Here is a 20,892-nt window from a genome sequence, read left to right as displayed (position 1 = left end):
AGAATGTTATTAGCTTATATGTTTCTCTGTAATGAAATCGAAAAAGCTTCGACTTGCATCTCCGCCGCAGACGGAAAATAAAATTGAACTGCCACATCATTATCAAGCACTGATACTCCAACTACAAAGTGCTGAGTGATGTTTACGCTTAATTGGCCAGAGCAATTACCCAAAGTAAATATGGATTTTCATTAAATTACAAACATGGACGAGGCCTCATAGAAATCATTTCCATGAGCGCAATTTCCCATTTCCTTTTTCTCAGCCACTTCCAAACCATTTTTCCTCTGCAAACACAGTCCTTTGATTTATTTCAATATGGATAAAGAATTGAAAAAGGAACAAATATTATGTTCAATGCAAAAAAGCAATCTATCACACATATGCAAGACTAAAGAAGGCAAGATCTACAATTTCTGTAGTCAGATGAGAGAGAAACTAGATTTTTACACATTCTGAAGACAATCTGAGTGAAACTTGCACATACAAAACTTGCTGCCATAATGCTAGGGCATGGCTTTAGTGTATGGCTACATGGTTTCTTACTGGTCCAGATCAAAAGAGTTCACCTTCAAGTCTCTGTGATATTCTGGTCTAGTTATAAAGTAACTCTGGTCCTTCCCTCAAAGGAACTCTATTGAATTTTGTCACCCGTTTAAACAGTGAGTTAAATCATTCACTACTAATAATATATCATACACTTTACTCTCCTAAAACCAACATTAACAGAAACTCTTCTAAATTAGCATAACAAAACATGAATCACTACTAAATCTCCCACTTAACATTAATCTTGAAATATGAAAAAAACAAAAACAATGAAACTAAAAAAAATATATCAGTTCTGTGAACTCGAAAGAAAAATAAAGTGCTAAATACTCATAAAAGTTGATTTGACTGAACTGATTTGTTTTATTTAAGTTTGTCCAACTCAAACCAATTAATTATTTTGAGCTTTGGGGTTTACAGTGCACACACACACAGCAATGTATTATGCAGCAGAAACATAGACTAAATATTCTAAATTGTATTTCAATCATTCAGACATAGGTCAATCTATTTTAATTTCTTTGAAAAATGGCAATTAATATGGGTTGTTACCTGTTTTTAGCTGAATTTGTTCTCGCTGTCCTGTGTGTCACCAGCAGATGGTGGTAATAGACTGGGATCCTCATATGTGCCACACAATGAGAGCTGAGTTAGTCGGTAAATCATGTTTCACAGCAACCTCTGATTTGTTCCTCAGTCAGCTTTTGATGTATATAAATCTTGGAAACAAAAGAAAATGAGTCAGTGGGAGATTTTAGGGCAAAAAAATATCTTTGCTTCTTAGATTTGTAAAAGCATCAGATGTTATTTGTGCAGAACTAATAAAAAAAGATCATCATTATAATCTGCAAAAAAACCCCCAAAAAAAACAAAAAAAAAACATCTCACTCACATGGGGAGGTCAATGACATCGTTGAGCATTGCTGATGATTTCATTTTGGAAATAATATATAACATTGACTAAAAAAAACAAAAAAAAAATTTAAAAAAGGTGCATTGTTCATGTTACACACATAAGAAAAGGTCGAAAATTCAAATATTGCTCTAAAGTCAGCGTGAAACAGAAGTTGCGATAGCTTTTCTTCCCTATTGTGATGTATATTGAGTGAAACGGCTTTTCGAACAAGAAAAAATGTCAGACGGGACTTGATTTTATCCATTGGGAATTGAATGGATGGTTGTGGTTTGCTATTGGTCGATCTCATGTGAGTGACAGGTTGCCCCGCCCTCACGCCAGTAAACGCATCATCAGAGAAGAGATGTTGCTGAAAGAGGGAGGGGAAGATATTTTGATTAAAGTTTACAAGGGAACATGAATTTAAAAAAAATATATCTATGTGCACAAATGAACCATTATTAATAAATATTCCATAAATATTCCATAAAATAATAAGAACAAAAAATGTTTCATTGTGACTAATCAGGCTTACTAGCAATACCCAGGGTTAGACTGTGGTGATGGTAACGTCCCCAGGTGAACCCCACTGACCAGTCTCCTCTGCCACATCACTGCACAGCCTTCCCATAATCCTCTAGGGCCGAGCCTCCATTTTGTGTTTATGGGACCACACCCAGCAGTATTTCACAAACTCCCACATCACTGGCCGGAGAGCGCCGAATTAACGACGAAGCACAAAGAGATGAAAAGCCTCCAGCTGGGGCAGCGCTATAAAACCCCTGAATGTGATTTCCAGAGATCGAATGAATTGAACCAGATGCCAAAACATAACTTCAAACAAATTGACTTCCAATTATTTAGACGCACACTTCCAGATGTGCCGCAGATGCAGACGGAGAGAGCAAAGGTATCTCAGGCCCGTGTGTGCTTTATTCCACAATAAAGATGGGGTACGGTCGAGTGTGTTTTAAATCACTCGGATCAGGGCAGGATGTTGAGACGACCAGTGCGGATGTGGAGACGAGAGTGTGTCATTAGGACAAAGTGAACTGACAGAGTTCCAGACAGCCATTAATGGACAAGACCATTTACAGAGAAAGAGAGAGAGAGAGAGAGAGAGAGAGAGAGAGAGAGAGTTTTGGAGGTGCTGGGAGAACAGTCATCTAGCACAGACATTTCTTTAATGCTAATTTGCCTCCTGCCAAACCTTCATTCTGGAAATGAAATCACAGGCAGAGGGAAAAACTCACTGCTCTGGTTTTCTAATGCATATACATTAGTGCAAATTAATTCACAGGTTTACCTACATTTACTAGCATATGTGTGAGTCTCTGACTTACGTATGTTCATTTTGCAAATATCACAGTGCATCTTTTTTGCACCACCATAAATAGTAGCGATCGACCGATATTGGGTTGCCAATGGCTGATGTAGATACAGATAGCTATCTATCTACACTATATATATATATATATATATATATATATATATATATATATATATATATATATATATATAGAGAGAGAGAGAGAGAGAGAGAGAGAGAGAGAGAGAGAGAGAGAGAGAGAGAGCAATCCGACAAATTGTATATAAAATTGCAAAAAAAAAATAATTTGCTCAGGTAAACTATTTACTCAAAATCCACAAAAAAACCCACATAATAATAATAAAACAAATTAATTATATGATATAATATTATATTATATTATTAATTATATATTTTTAAATCATACCAAACAATTACAACAGAAACATAAAATATCAGAAATGAGTCAATAATGGGTGGATATTGGTCACTATAGTAAACAGTTAAAAAAAAGAGGATTATTAATCCACAGCAATATAAGAAACAGTCCAACTTTTATAGACTAACCCACATCTTATACCGGCCGATATCTGTCCCAAAGCAGTCAGGTATCCCGTGGCCCTCTGGGAGCCCTGTATATTTTCTTTATGCTTAATATCTATAATTGACCGGTGCAAAGTGCAAAGCGTTCATTCCATTATAAGCAGTAACCATGTGTTTGGGGAGGCCGAGCTGGGATTTCTGGGAATTCTGAAAGAGTCCATGGGGGACTCTTTAATTCGAGACCCTGTGCCGGACTATGCTAATCTTCCGGCGGTCCGTCAGTCTCTCCTCGCAACCTCTGATAATCTGAGTGACCTTGGCAGGGCGGCGGACGGCACCTGTGATTGATTTGTAATTCAAAATGAGAGCGACAGGTCTGGAGGCACGGGCCGCGTAACAGAAGCCCTCTCCTTCCTAAACACTGCAGGGAAATCAAGAAAATAACATAAGCGGGAGTGAGATATTAATCCTAGATACACTGCCACCATCACTCTGAGGTGTTAGAGAGAGAGTGTGTATATGAATGAGGTGAGAGTGTGTGTTCAGACCTGCAGTGTTGGGTTTCGGAGGCTCGTTATCACGCCGGGATAATTGGCGCTGTACGGGTCGGCCCGTTTGACCATGACTTTGTGCATTATTCATCTCCAGGCCTGCAGCGTGCCGTCGCCACACCCTTTAGATGGAGACTTATTTATTATTAATGGATAATTGTTTATTAAATGCAGAGGCTTGACCCTATTATGCCTATTACAGCCTGTGGAGTAGACACTCGCTGTTTGACCGTATACTAAAGATGTGATACGGGGCCTACAGCTGCACGGGACAGGAGGGAGGTGTGGGGCGACATGCTGATGAAGAGGATGATAAGGAATGAGGAAGAGCAGACTAACAGGTGCAGGGTCAAAAGGGAGCCAGGACTACATATTTATGACTGAGTTAAGGCTGCTTTCGTGGGTCAAGTGATTAACTTTGGATGGCAGGCAGGATGGGATACCAGTTTCCAGTTTAAGCACTCTACTATCAAATGTATGTTTTTATATTTCCCCAAAAAGATTCATCCATTCAAATCTTAATGTTCAGTTACTCGCACAAAATAGTGAAAACATTAATTCTACAATAATAGAATATAATAAAAATATAGTACTGAATTAGTACTGAATATAATAATAACTGTTACTACTATTATTTATAATATATCTTGTATATTATTATTATTATTGACACAAAATAGTGAACATTAATACTACAATAATATAATAATAATAATATATTATTTTTTATAATATATATTGTATATTATTTTTTATTAATAATAATAACTATCAACATAACTATATATCTTGATTATTATTATTATTGACAGAGTGTTAAAAACATTAATACTACAATAGTTTAATACAATAAAATTATAAGATAATATTAATATGGAATATAATAAAAATAACAACAACAATAATAATATAATAACTGTTGTTATTAACAATAATAATATTTATAATATGTGTTGTATATTATTACTATTTATAATATTGTTTGTACATTATTATTATTATTATTACATAATAATAATAACTGTATATCTATATAATAACTATATATCATGTATATTATTATTATTGACAAAATGTTGAATACATTAATACTACAATAGTTGAATATAATAAAAATATAAGATAATATTCATATGGAATATAACAACAACAACAACAACAATATAATAACTGTTGTTGTTATTAATAATTATAAATATTTATGTTGTGTGTTATTGCTGTTATATATTACATTATTATTACATAATAATAATAAAGCTATTACTATTATTTTCCATTGTACATAAATTCATGCAATTAATGTATTAAGTGACATGTTTTATTAATAATTTATTTCTTTTATCTGTCTTTCTGCATAGGTGTGGTCATGGTTAAAGGTGGTCTTTTTTTTTTTTTTTTTCTTGGACAATAAATGATTATAACTGTAAAAAAATTAAAATTTAATTATATGTTTTAATTGTTCACAGTATAGGTCACTTTAATTCCATTCAGCTATAATTGTTTCATCCTAATTAAAGAAGTCGCTTTTAAAATTATCGTTCAAACAGGTCACGGTATGAGTATGTATCAGGAGACGGTTCTGGTTAGTGTGTGTGATATTTTCACGCAGGATTCAGAGAACACTGGCCACTAGAGGTCAGTGTTGGAGCAGAATTCACGCATTTGAGCGAGGACTCAAATCCTGACTGAAAGCCTCCCTACAACCCATAACATTTCAAAACAACTCATGCAGCCACACACAACCTCACTCATTGTTTTAATTTAACACTGATTAAAGCAGCACCATAAGCAATCACTAAAAGCTCCAAATAATTCTTACAAATAAGAACATGGGAATTTGACTCTCAGGAAAATTACTGATATCCCAGGAGGAATTTGATGGAACTACTTGAGAGCATATGAAAAAAAAAAAAAAAATAAATAAATTCATTCTGATCAGTATAAATAGTATAAAAGGTGCAGAGAACACATTTTTCATTTACCTTTTAGTCAGCAAACATACTTTTACAATTTATATAAATCTGCGACAGTGTACGTTCAGTAAAATATCTGCCAAGGACTTCAATAACACCCAGGAGTGTGACAGAAATTAAACAGCCTTATTAGAATTTACACGTGTTGAAGAAAACATGAGAGACTGTGTGGGAGAAACCACATATGGATCCAGAGAGAAATCTGAACACAAGTGTTTAATTGTGTTCAACCGTGGAGGGCGAGCGTATCGCTTTACTTTTTGTCTTTCGGAATGACACACGACAGATTTACTCGACTTGTGATGTGCTATTAGCAGATTCACATATTGCATGATAAAATCAATTCAAGCTTGTATTTGGTAAAGAGGACTAAAATATTGTAGAAGGTGTTACAATCAGAAGTTGGGATATTATTTCTTTCCTTCTGTTGGGCTGGAAGGTGATTATCGTCACGTGTGAGGTGGAGGGATGGAGGATTTATGTGAAAGTAATGACACTTCTGAGGGGCGTTTTCAGTCATAAACACCCTCAAATTTTAACTGGAGAAAAGCATGATAAGGACTGTAATTAGGACAATGAAAATATGAATATATATAATAAAAAACTTGGCAAATAATAATAATGTCTACAGGCCATTAAAAATATCTAAAAATGCATATTAAAAATGTAAACTAAATGTAAAAATTCTCCAAATCTATAGTAGTAGTAGTAGTAATAATGATGATGATGTCTACAGACTTTAAAAATTAAAACTGGCAACACTTTACAATAAGATCTCATTTGTAAACATTAGTTAATGTATTAACTAACATGAACTAACAATGAGCAATACATTTGATACAGTATTTATTAATCTTTGTATTAATATTTTCATTTGTTGTTGGTTCATGTTAGTTCACAGTGCATGTTAACAGATAAAACTTTTGATTTTAATAATGTATTAGTAAATGTTGAAATTAACATTAACTATACTGTTAAAAAAGAATCGTTGGTTTAACTTAAATTACCTGGTTAAAATTCACTGAAATTAAAAATTTGAGTTAATACAATGAAGGCGATTCGTTTAATCAACAGAAACTCAAAATATTATGTTAGCTGAACTACATTAAATATTGAAGTTAATTTTAAAAAAAAAATAAAAATTTGAAAAAAATCATGAAAATATTTTTTTACAGTGTAAGATTAATAAATGCTGTAGAAGTATTGTGCATTCTTAGTTCATGTTAACTAAAGTAGTGACTTATTGTAAATTCTTACCAAAAAATTAAGTAGTAGTAGTAGAAGTAGAAGTAGTAATGTAAAAAGATACACAATAATAATAACTAAAATATTACAAGATATTTCCTTTTATTTCCCATATTCTAAATATATAATTAGTGTAGAATTGCTAAATCTTTTTTTAATGCCTTTAAAAAGAGCATTTGATAGCTGTGCAAACCGGCTCTGTGTATCCGTTACAGTAAGCAGCTTCAGTAAATAACAGCAGCGGCTCAAACACATCTAATACGGTGTGTGTTGTGGATTATCCCAGCTCAATCAGAGACGCGTTACGAGACGAGGCGAACGCAACAGCCGTCCAAAAAACGCAGCGCGCAGGATCCCCCTGAAATAAAGAACAAATGAGAGATAATTATGGCCGAAGGAACAGAGGTGGGGGGTTGGTTACGCTCACATGCAAATGCTGCTTTGTTGCTTGCCGAGCATCCTAATACCCTGAGAGTCAAATACCTTCCTTTTTTTCCACATTATGGAATTTGTCATGTTCAGTTGGAGCTGTCATATTCAAAACTGTGTGCGCTAATGTGTGTAATCTGCTTTGCAACACATCAATTATGATGGATATTCCTCTAGTGGAGGTTTTTCTCTTTTTTTTTTTCTTCCTTGCGTTCTTCTCGGTAATCACTCCACACTTATTAGGAAGCCTGTTTTGTAAATAATGATCTCCACTGAAGGATGCTGAATGCAAGGAATTGACGGAGTGTGAGTGCAGGAGGGAATGGGTGCGATTATTTATTTGCACCTGAAAATATATGTGTATGTGTGTGTTTATATGTGCGTATGCCACTTTTAATACCTAATGTCTATTTCTACGAATTACCATGTACACTTACCCAGAATGCCTTCCTCAACCTCCACCCACCTACAGCACAACTGAGCAGCATTTGTTTTGTATTGGTGCTATTTTTTCCAGCAACAGTTATTACAATTGAGAGTCAAAAGATTGTCCAGTTAATATCAATTTGTAAAACTAAAAACTGTAACAATTACTATAGTAATAATAACTAGTAATAACGATAATAGTATGCAACTAACTAACCCTAAACCAAACCCTAACCCTATAGTAAGTACATGTAGTTACTTATTACTCAGGACTTCAATTTGTATTATTGCAGTGTCAAAGACACCTTATAATAAAGTGTAACCCAATAATTTGTATACATGATTACTGGTAAGTACATTGTAAGTACACGCAAGTGAATATAATGTTACCCAAAACAGTTTTGGTGGTATTGAGATGGGATACAGGTAAGGTTACAGGCAGGTTTTTTGGTGTGGTTAGGTTTAAGGGTAGGTTAAGGTGTAAGGGAAGGGTCAACAGTGTAATTACATATGTAATTACAGCTGTAATTGCATGCAGGTATTTTTAAATATAAGTACATGTACATATATAAGTGCATATGTACATATATACAATAAGTTCACTGAATCAAATTATGGTAACAATTTATTTCACAGTGTCTTTTACATATGTTACATGTAGTTACTATAGTAATAACTATAAATTATGCATAATTACAAACAACTAACCCTAAAACAAAACAAAATCTTAACCCTATAAGTACTGTACATGTAGTTAATTAATATTACTCAGTACTTACATGTATAATTACAGTGTAAAAGACACCTTAAAATAAAGTGTAACCCAAATGATTAATTTAAATGTTATTAGTATAGTAATTAAAGACACTTAATATAAAGTGGAACTGCATATGTAACTTCATATATATATATATATATATATATATATATATATATATATATATATATATATATATATATATATATATATATATATATATATATATATATATATATAAAAGACTACAGACCACAGTAAAAAGATTCACATAATATGTACCACTCCAAAAAGAGAGAGAAAAGACTATGTGAGAGAGACAGAGTGTGAGAGAGTAAAAGAGAGCGAGTCATAATTCCTCCATCAGCCTTCAGTGTAGAGGTGATAACAGTGAGCTCTTAAAAACAGCATGGCCCCTTTCACCACACAACAAAGGCCTGTTTGTTCACCCATACACCTGACACTGCGACTTCTCACAAATAAACACACTTCGCCGTGGCCTCACCTCTCGCCCTGACCCTTTTCCGCGTGTTTCCCCTGCAAAGCTCCATGAAGGGATGAAGAGAGGCTGCAGTCCCTGCTCTGAGCCGCGGCCAATCGCATGCGAGACCCCACACGCCTCAGCACGAACGTGATGTGATGATGGAAACCTGCCCACCGTGAGCTTCCTTTACAGCTAAAGAGCTCTGAAACTAAAGGGTAGATGCCAATAACATATAAAAATGCATGTATTATGTCAGAAAAAAAAAAGATTTCATTAATTAAATCAAGATTTAATTCATCTTTCTGAATTTTTCTACTACTTTCTCAAACTCTTCTATAGCTTCCGTTATAAAGAAAGAATGTATTCAATTAAAGTACAATCAGTGGTAAAACATGATATAGTTTTTGTAAAAATTGACAAAAATACCATGTTGTTTGAACATGTTGTTACAGTTTCAGTTGTGGCAGAGATGAAACGGACTTCTACAAAAGATAGGTTTATTTACAAAGGGTGCAGCACAACCGAACATAAAGCAAACAATAAAAGAGACAAGGAGTGCAGGGAGTGAGTCCATTATAAAGGGAGTGCTGATGATGAAGTCCAGATGCAGGTAATCCGTGGTGATGGGGAGTTGACGAGGAAGTGAGTGCAGGTGAGGAAACAAGGATGATCATGGGATATGGAGTCCGGGACAGAAGGGAATTGTAACATTACCTCCCCCTCCCGATAGGCGCGCCCTTGCGCCGTTGATGGAACAACCGGGGAGGGGGGGTGGGCGCCCTGGAGACCTACACGTAGGTGAGGGAGGTGCAGGCAGGTACGGAGGTCTCCAGGGCGGATCTAGGAGCCTTGGAAGGCCATGGCAGGTCAGGAGCCTCGGAAGGCCATGGTGGGTCAGGAGCCTCGGAAGGCCATGGTGGGTCAGGAGCCTGGGAAGGCCATGGTGGGTCAGGAGCCTCGGAAGGCCATGGTGGGTCAGGAGCCTTGGAAGGCCATGGTGGGTCAGGAGCCTTGGAAGGCCATGGCAGGTCAGGAGCCTCGGAAGGCCATGGTGGGTCAGGAGCCTTGGAAGGCCATGGTGGGTCAGGAGCCTCGGAAGGCCATGGTGGGTCAGGAGCCTTGGAAGGCCATGGTGGGTCAGGAGCCTCGGAAGGCCATGGTGGGTCAGGAGCCTTGGAAGGCCATGGTGGGTCAGGAGCCTCGGAAGGCCATGGTGGGTCAGGAGCCTTGGAAGGCCATGGTGGGTCAGGAGCCTTGGAAGGCCATGGTGGGTCAGGAGCCTTGGAAGGCCATGGTGGGTCAGGAGCCTTGGAAGGCCATGGTGGGTCAGGAGCCTCGGAAGGCCATGGTAGGTCAGGAGCCTTGGAAGGCCATGGCGGGTCAGGAGCCTCGGAAGGCCATGGTGGGTCAGGAGCCTCGGAAGGCCATGGTGGGTCAGGAGCCTTGGAAGGCCATGGTGGGTCAGGAGCCTCGGAAGAACATGGTAGGTCAGGAGCCTTGGAAGGCCATGGCGGGTCAGGAGCCTCGGAAGGCCATGGCGGGTCAGGAGCGTCGGGCAGCCATGGCAGTACAGGAGCCCCACCCAAAAGTTCCCCACTCAAGGGTATATGCCCCCCCCCCCAAATTTCTTTGGGCGAATCCATGGTGGTAGAAAAGTATTCATGGGCTGGAATGTGTTGGTGGGCTAGAGCGGGCTTGTGGGCTGCTGGAGCGGACTCGTGGGCAACCGGAGCTTACTCGTGGGCAAGGAAGATACGATTTTTCTTGAAACTCTTCAATTTCGAAATCAGAACCATTTAGAAAGAGAATCAGATTTATAGATTCAACTAGGGAAAAGAAACATGCAGGTTCAATATAACGGATCGTATCCTCGTCAAGGCCCTTCAGAAAATAGGCGTTAAGTGGAGCATCTGGCCAATTCACCAAGCAAGAAAGCTCAGAGAATTCCTCCACGTACCTCTCCAGCAGGCGACCGTCCTGCCTGAGAGTCCATAAACGGTCCTCTGCTATGATGTAGGGCTTCTGGACAGCAGGAGGAATTGGGACCAGGAATATTCCCATCTTCTTTGCAGAAGTCCTCTCGGTTTGGTCTGTTCTTCTGTTACAGTTTCAGTTGTGGAACAGATGAAGCTTAAACGGACTTATGATGGGTTTATTTACAAAGAGTGCAGCACAACCGAACATAAAGCAAACAATAGAAGAGACAAGGAGTGCAGGGAGTGAGTCCATTATAAAGTCCAGGTGCAGGTAATCCATGGTGATGGGGAGTTGACGAGGAAGTGAGTGCAGGTGAGGAAACAAGAAGGATCATGGGATATAGAGTCCGGGACAGAAGGGAACTGTGACACATGTATCATGGTGATATAATTGTTTTGGATGTTTGTCCTTCAAAATGGTCCATCTTTTTTATTAACTTCAAGATTTGAGTTATGAAATTATATGAATTTTATAAGGGTGCTGTGTCTGTTCACCATTTATTTTAAGTTTCCCTAATCTATTTGCCTTCACAAAATAGTTCATTTTAAATGGCCCTGCTGTGTGATGAATGGATTTGTAAAAAGTACAAATATTCCATGTAGTTTCTTGATTAATATGAGGTTATAATGTTGCATGAATGATAATTATAAAATAATTAGCATAATGCTGGTTAAAACGGCTTTGAACGGAGTCTTGCGTGTTCCACTGCAAGACATGTAAACTTCTCGAAAATCTACCCAAATACCACAGTACATCATTTAGTATCTTGGTATTACTTTCACTGTACCATGTTGTCACACCATATCTTATTCAAGGGCACAACATACACTCCTAAAAATAAAGGTTCTTTATTGGCATTGATGGTTCCATGAAGAACCTTTAACTTCCATGTAACCTTTTCATTCCACAAAAGATTCTTTATAGTGGAAAAAGGTTCTTTCAATTATTAAAATGTTCTTCACACTGAGAAAATCCACTTTTCACTGGAAGGTTCCTCACCAAAAATGCTTCCTCTGTGGTGTCGCTGTAAAAAAAATCTTTTCTGAACATTTATTTTTAAGAGTGTATGATAGGAAAAAAATTCTGACAATAGGTTACCTTTAGATGGCCATTCTGTATGTGTGCTTGTATAAATGAGGCTCTCAATCTCCGTCCCTCACTTGGCAATGCAACCTGGATCAGTCCTTGTAGTGTAAAACAACTGAATGATGGATAGCTGAACTCCAGACCAGAGAAACTCTCTGAATTGATCACAGTCAGATAGGATAGTTATTAAAAAACAGCCTTACAGGAATGAATGAGATGACTGTGGTGAATGAGGAAATCCAAACAGATTGGCACGTCTTCATTTCTTTCTGATCTGTAACTTGAGGAGAAGCATTTAAAATAGATTTAATGTGCGGCACATACTGCGGTTCCAATAACTATTCAAAGCACACCTAAAGATGTCTGAATACCATTGAATTATTTGAGAAAATATCAAACCCAGTGTAATGTATTTTACAGAAATATGACACACATTTGACAAAAACAAAAAAAAAAAAGATTTTTTTCAGGTTCTAAATTCTAAAATGAAAACATACTGTTCAAAATTAAGACAAGTATTTGGACATTTTTAAAGTGCCCCTATTATGCTATTTTAAAGTGTTTGAAGGTGGGAAAAAGTAGACGTCATTTGTGGGCAGCCATTGAATAGCTGACATTATGCAAATTTGTGACAAACCTAAGTAGGTTTAAGCAGGAAGTATGACTGGAATTACTTCCGACTTGTTTCAGGCAGTTCAGAATCAGACCTTTCTTTTAGGACATAGCTCCATTTATCATGCACTTTGATCTTTGAAAATTTGGCAGACCTTTTACATTCACAAACTGCTCTATATCACACTGCATGAAAGGTAATATCCGAAAAAGCATAATAGTGGCACTTTAAGTGTCAAAATAGTTTTTAGGGCTACTTTCTCTGAATAAAGTACTAATAGCTTCAACTCAAATTATATATATATTTTATGGCCCCTTTCCAATCTAATTGTATTGTTTTGTTTTTTCAAGATTTTTGAATTGTTCCACTATTTCCTGTTATTTTCTTAGCCAGTAACCTCAGGCAAACAGCATATGAAGAAATCCCAGAGGTTCCCCAGAGAACACCCCTTTCACCTGCTAATCAATTGAATTTGGAGATCAACCAACCTGTGGAGGAAAACGAGGCCGCAGTGCCTCTCTAGGCCAGCAGGAGTGAACTCAAAGTGGGCTGTTCCACACAGCCGTGGAGGGGATGTGTCACACCTGTGAATCAGTGATAGAGAAACAAATTACATTGCATCTCAAAACAGATATGTTTTCGATGAACTCATTAGAACCTAGCATGTGGAGCACACAGAAAATGGCTAATTCAAGCAGACAGGCGATAACCAGCGCATAAACACTCCATAATGGCAAAAAAAAAAAAAAAAAAAAAAAACTTGCGGTTTGCAACAGACAGCACACCATAACTAAGACACCTTAAACAGCTTCAGAAGATGTAAACCCAGCACTTTTTGGACTTTTTTGATCTAATGCTCAACAGTGTTTGGAAACTGGACCTCTCAGACCAAACGGTTTAATCAGAAAAGTGTTTTACTTCAAATCAAGCAATATGTTCCTTCTCCTGCAACAACCCGCTAAACTAAATATAGCATGTGCCATGTGGTGTCCATGCCTCATAATTCAGTCTGGCCTGCTCTTGCAGACAAACACAGAAATGTTATTTTCACACGTTCCTTATCTCCCGTCCACGCAGCAGGATTTAGCACTAAAATAACATGCGCAGGTCAGATGGCTTCGCTCAGTAAACTGCTCGTACGTTTAGAAAGATGTTACACTCCTGTCAGTCCGGATCCCATCTTGTTTTACCAGGTGGAGCCGCTACAGTCACTCGTGTTTTGATATAAACCAACTGGCGAGGACAGATACCAGTTTAGTCTGAGGAAATCAGCCAGAGCAAACAAATACATCTCGAGCCCCACTAACACTGCCACATCTGACAACCATTAACCATGTATCAATGGAGGAGAGAGAGAGAGAGAGAGAGAGAGAGAGAGAGAGAGGGAGGGAGGGAGGGAGGGAGGGAGGGAGCGAACCCTTAAATTGGCCAGATCTGGTTTCGAAGCTAGTAAATAAACAGAGATCCAGGCATCATCCTTCATTAGTGATGGAGGGCCTCTGGAATGTGAATGGAAAGATGCACACCTGCACTAAGGAGGCCGCTTTCCACTTACTCGACTACAGTACACTTCAGCTGATCATCTGAAACAAATCATTGCATTTCATTATTTAGACTTTCAGTAAAAAAAAAAAAAAAAAAAAACAGTTTTAAAAGTTGTGAAAATTACATTATCTAGGACCTTTTTTTTGTGCGTGCCATTTTAAAGACTAAGTCTATCCCTCACAGGCTTGTTTTCATTCACGTTAAATTCAATATGTCGTCTTACATGACTAAGGTCTGTTGACGCTGAGTTATTAAATGGTCTCATTATAAGATTTTACACTACTATTCAAAAGGCTGCATTTACTTGATCAATAATACAGTAAAAATAGTAATACTGAAAATTTTAATAATGATTTAAAATAACTTTTTGTATTTGTATGCATTTTAAAATGGAATTTATTTCTGTGATGGCAAAGCTGAATTTTCAGCATCATTACTCCAGTCTTCAGTGTCACAAACTTTCAGAAATCATTCTAACACCACATCGGATGCAAGTGACGTGACAAAAGTAAATAAAAATCATTATAATCAGTGATGCTACCAACACTGTATGTGATGTGAAAAATTCCCCTCAGTAAACTGATGCCCCGTTCTATTTCTGAAGTACTCCAAGTGCTTGCGCTGCTTCTGACACAAAGAACAAATGGATTTGCAATGGTCGCTTTGTTGCATCCAGTATAGACAGCCTCAAGATGTTGTATCCTTTGTAGACATGGTATAATATAATCAGGCATAACATTATGACCACCTTCATAATACTGTGTTGGTCCCCCTTTTGCTGCAAAAACAGCCCTGACACGTTGAGGCATGGACCCAACTAGACTTCTGAAGGTGTGCTGTGGTATCTGGCATCAAGATGTAAGCAGCAGATCCTTTAAGTCCTGTAAGTTGCGAGGTGGGACACATGGATCCGACTTGTTTGTTCAGCACATCCACACAGATGCTCAATTGGTTTGAGATCTGGGGAATTTGGAGGCCAAGTCAACACTTCAAACTCGTTGTTGTGCTCCTTAAACCATTCAGGAACCATTTTTGCTTTGTGGCAGGGCGCATTATCCTGCCGAAAGAGGCCACATGAGGTACATGGTCTGCAACAATGCTTAGGTAGGTGGTGTGTGTCAAAGTAACATCCACATGGATGGCAGGACCCAAGGTTTCCCAGCAGAACATTGCCCAAAGCATCACACTGCCTCCACCGGCTTGCCTTCTTCCCATAGTGCATCCTGGTGCCATGTGTTCCCAGGGTAAGCGACGCACACGCAGCCGGCCATCCACGTGATGTAAAAGAAAACTTGATTCATCAGACCAGGCCACCTTCTTCCATTGCTCACGTGCCCACTGTTGGCACTTTCGGCGGTGGACAGGGGTCAGCATGGGCACCCTGACTGGTCTGCAGCTATTCTCTTACCTCTTCTCAACAAGCTGAGATATCACTGAAGGCTGTAGCCCAAATGATGCATTATAATGTGCTAAAGTTTGTTCAACCGTAACAGAAAACTACTTTAGAACACCCATTGTGAGAGGACTGTCAAACTTTCACTGCCAAAGAATAAAAAACAACTGTGAGTCAATAACACAACCACTTTTTGAATATATTAGACCAGATGAGTGTGTCAAGACGCATTTACTGAAAACATGCCCTGGATTTTATTTCCTCTCAGTTCAGCACAGTTCTTTGGTGATGTGAAATTTGCTGCGTTAAGCGATTCCAGAGTGCCAGTGCGACTGAAGCTTGCTCGAAACACAAGGAGGTCTCCTGGGAACGCTAAATTGTTACAAAGCAAGGAAAGGCTTTTGCGTTGATGGCTGAAAAGTGAAAGGCGCTCATATTGGTAACAAGGGCCTCAAGAGCGGGTTTTCTTCAACATGAACACAAAGCTGGAGAGAGCAGAAAAGAGCGAGACAGACATGAAGGCGAGAAAAGGTGGCTCTGCGCTTGTTTCAATTGGCACACCTGCTTTGCGAAACTTGGCTCGAACGGAGAGGTCTAAAAGTTAATTACACCCTCGGTATGGCCAAGAGAAATGTTGCTAACTGACGTAACCTGATAATAATTTCAATTTTGCTGACAGTTATAAACTCATCAAGTTGCAGCCTAGGGCTTGCACAATGTGCACAATGAACGCCTGTGTCTTCAAATTCAGTCCCACGACTAATTCACTGCCCCTCTCGGCTGTCTAAATTAGCGTCTTAAATTATAGTACAAAATATTTCCTGGTTAATAAAGAACGTTCACAACGTACATAGCTGTGTGCGCTTGCTTTAGTGTTGCAAAACGTGCTAAAAACAACATTAAACTTAACACGCAACCACACTTAGCCGCAATTTTGTTTCCATGGCACACAGAAACATGAGGCACAAACACACAAGGGAAAGCATGAAAGTCTGTCGTCTGGATACCAGTTACACTGACACAATATAATTTGTCTAACTTTGCTCACTGTAACTTGTCAACCACTGGCAGCGATTGTGTACTATCCGATCTTATGTGTTTATTTAAATTTGCATGTATATTTAAAACCGTCAAAAAGAAGCAGTCCATCCCTAGTGATGTCAAAATATAGTTCAACCCAAAATCAAAAGAAAGAAAGAAAAATATCTAAAAGACAAAAAAGACAATGAAGTGTATATATATATACACACACACACACACACACATATATATTCTGGTTCTCAAATTTGACAAATACTACACTTGTTGTACCACAAACTAGTTTTAAGAGGTTTTTTTTTTTTTTTTTTTTTTTTTTTTTTAGGAGAGAATGTAGCTGTTTAGAACTGAAATATGTGGCTCATATTTAATCATAGCGCCTATTTTACAATTTGTTTATACGTTTTTGGAGATGCGAGCTCCAGGCCGTCAGCGGCAGTCCAGTGCCAAGAACAACTTCATCTCGGCCAGTGCTTCAAAGATTATAGTGGTTAAACATGAGATACAAATTATTTTGTGTACATAAAATGGGCAATCTTTGGTCTTATTAATCTATTACTTGTTCCTGAGCTAATCAAATTGGTCTATTTAATAATTTAATAATATAATGGCTATATAATGTGTTTTTATGTAAGTCCCATAATGGTAATTTCTCATGTATGTTTGTATGTATCAACATAAATGACAGGCAGTATAACAACCACTACTAGAGTATTTAAAGGATTTTTTTACATCAATCAATCATTCAATCAATCAATCAATCAATCAAGCAATCATTTTCTCTGTGCAAATTCTAATGTCTTATTTTTTCTTTTGATTTTGGGTGAAATGTGAAGGTTATTTTTTTTTATGAGGTTTATCCAATAAAACCATGATGAATACACCTCACCACCTTTGTCAAGGAACAGAGTAGAAAGAATAGAACAGCTTTTTCTTTCTCTCTCTATCCATCTATAATTTTTTTTTGCAGTGCGTGGGTGTCCGACTCAGGAGAGTTCATGGGCCTCTCCACAGAACAAAGGCCTTCAATCACACAACACAACACCACCCACAGCATCCTGCTTTCCACTGCCACTAAGTAATATAAATCACCTTCAGCACACCTGAAAAACAATATAAGAAAATAAAAAAATCTTGCTTTGGTGCTACTTTGATTTGTAAATATATATAATATCACAAATAAATAAATAAAATGAGCTGGAGATGTTTGAAGGTTAAAGCAGAAGGTTGTGATTGACCAATCAGGATCAAGCATTCCAGATCACCATGCAATACTTATATTAATACTTATATAGCTCCAGTCCTGGAACAGATATTAAAGTGCAATTTAATAAGAGACTCTGAGAGTCCTCCATAGAAATGTGGATGTTACACAGGGGATTTTATCTCAACTACAACTTTTCAGATTTCATTGCATCATATCTGAGCTGCAGGACACAGCAGAATGGAACAACAACCCCCCCACTTTCAAAAAAAAAGAAAAAGAAAAAAGGTGTCAGCCAATCAGAAACAAGATACTGTCACAGCCAACCAAGCATACTTCCAAAATCATCCACGCAAACTGAAATCACCACAACCTGCTAAAACACACCAGAAACACTGTGGCATCTAATGGCAAAGCCCCAGATAAAGGGGTCCAGCTTAAGAGAGTCAGAAGTGAAAATAAGGAATGAAACTCTGCGACCATGTCAGTCAAACCCTCCCTCATTATACCAAACCCATCATGCTCCAGTGCTGACCCTAACACTGAATCTGTACACACATGCCATTAGTCACAGACAGACAGACAGTGTGTGTGTGTGTGTGTGTGTGTGTGTGTACTTCTTTTGGAATGAGAGGAAAGCTGAAGGTCGCTCAGACGTTGAGGCAATCACCCTAATGAAAACAAACGAGGGAGAGTCTGCTCGCTTTCTCCGTAATCAAACACACCAGCCGAAGACAGAAAGAGAGCGAGAGATAAAGAGAGGGAGATCTAAAGGGTCAGAGTACCTCAGCATTGTTCTTTAATTTACTGTTTCCAGTTTAGGTCCACTCCAGGGGAGATTTAAAGGCACGTGGAAACAAAAGGGGCTGAGAGAATAACTCCAGCACAAACACAGAGGCCGGAGACTTTACAAGCACAGCTGAATTACAACCTCAACTTTAAATAAGACAGAATGATGCACAAACGCACATGAACCAGTGAAGCTTTGGGCTTATAAAGACGTTTGGGTAATAAAGACTGGAAATGATGTGGCACAGCGTTGAAAAACACCATAAAATCTAAGTTTGAATTTTGTTGGATTTAGTCTGTTAGCTTTAATGCAAATCTATCTATCTATCTATCTATCTATCTATCTATCTATCTATCTATCTATCTATCTATCTATCTATCTATCTATCTATCTATCTATCTATCTATCTATCTATCTATCTATCTATCTATCTATCTATCTATCTATCTATCTATCTATCTATAACTTGACCAAATGTATCTTTAGCACACACTTAAAATGTACACTCTTTATCTCCTGGAAAAAGGACAAAAAAATATTGATGACTCACTACACAGATTTTTGTCCAATCAAAATACTCCTAAAACTTGACAATTTATCTTTAGCACATACAAAGTTGCCAGCATTTATATGCCATTTAATGTTGATGATCGTGTTATTTTACATATGTATCTACTTACATTTGCTATCGCTTTTTTCTGCTTCTTCTTCACCTGTGTTTTGATCAGGACCTTCAGTACTCTTTTAGAAGAGGCGTAATAGCACCCCCTACCATACAACAGTGAAAACACAGAAAGAAGGAAAATTCTGTCAATGGTTGAGAAGAGTTGTCTCATAAATTAAGGAAAATTCCGTCAATGGTGAGAAAAGAGTTCAAATGTACACTCGTTATCTCCTGGGAAATGGACCAAAAATATTGATGACTCATTCTGCAATACACAGATTTTTGTGCAATCAAAATACTCCTAAATCTTGACTAAATTTATCTTAAGCACATACTTAACTCTTTTCCCACCAGCATTTCAGAACAAAGTTGAAGGTATTTATATGCTATTTAATGTTGATGATCGCGTTATTTTACATATGTATCTGTTTACATTTGCTATCATTTGTTTCTGCTTCTTCTACGCCTGTGTTTAGATCAGGAGATTCAGTACTCTTTTAAAAGATGCGTAATAGCACCCCCTACCATACAACAGTGAAAACACAAAAAGACTGAAAATTCCGTCAATGGCAGCGAAAGAGTTAAAATGTACACTCTTTATCTCCTGGGAAATGGACAAAAATATTGATGACTCATCCTGCACCACATATTTTTGTCCAATCAAAAGCTTTCTAGAAAGAGATTGTACAATGATTAAAGCCACAGACTGGACAAAAACGGTATGCACTGAGAGCAAGGACAAGACAATAGGCTCGTTTCAGATGAACAAAATCTGCGCAGAACCAATCCCTGGTGATTACCGTGAGATGCATGCCAGTTTGAAATGTGTCTAAGAGCAGCCTGACTCTGATGTCATGCTGATGTATATAAAGAAAAACTCTCACGACAGAGAGGCTTTCCACCAACTGTGCTGTTGAAAAGCATGCAAATCTATATGCACAAATGTATGCACAAACTTTGATGCAAAAAAGCAGCAAGTGGATCCACAACTGCTTTGGTGCCTACTCTGTGTCCTAATTTCGGAGGCACACAGCATACCTAGCTTGGAGTCTAGCTAAGACCAGCAAACCACTTTAGGCTAGTCTAAGCTGTTATTTTCAGCAGGTATATAGGCATTAGACAGGAGCAGACAAGATTTGTCTCTTTATTAGCATGGTGGCTAATTAATGAGCAGTTGTAAATCAGTCTGAAACATGAAGGCAGCAGCTGGGGTAACAATATCCCCCGACTGAGAGAGACGGAGAGAGAGAACTGACTCATGAGTGTGAGATCATTGAAACATTAGCACTGATCAATAAGCAGAAGCCTACTATTGCATATAAACCATCCCAATGGAGGCAGTGCCTCAGGCAGGGTAGAGAGGCAGGAAACATTGGCTTTACATGGAGCCCACTCGCTCTCACTCTCTTTCAATCACACAT

At 38.0% G+C, this 20,892-nt stretch overlaps 1 long non-coding RNA gene across 1 annotated transcript; it reads right to left on the bottom strand.

Annotated features, from left to right (window-relative positions):
* Positions 1-966: 966 nt before the first annotated feature.
* LOC137023827 (uncharacterized) lies at positions 967-12,480 on the bottom strand. Its single transcript, XR_010895586.1, has 3 exons — positions 12,237-12,480; positions 9,183-9,369; positions 967-1,268 (listed from the first exon to the last, which is right to left on the bottom strand). It is a non-coding gene; the product is annotated as an uncharacterized lncRNA (long non-coding RNA).
* Between the last annotated feature and the right edge of the window lie 8,412 nt (positions 12,481-20,892).

This window comes from Chanodichthys erythropterus, chromosome 8 (assembly GCF_024489055.1).
Source record: "Chanodichthys erythropterus isolate Z2021 chromosome 8, ASM2448905v1, whole genome shotgun sequence".
NCBI classification, from domain to species: Eukaryota; Metazoa; Chordata; class Actinopteri; order Cypriniformes; family Xenocyprididae; genus Chanodichthys; species Chanodichthys erythropterus.
This window is presented reverse-complemented; position numbering and strand designations above follow the sequence as displayed.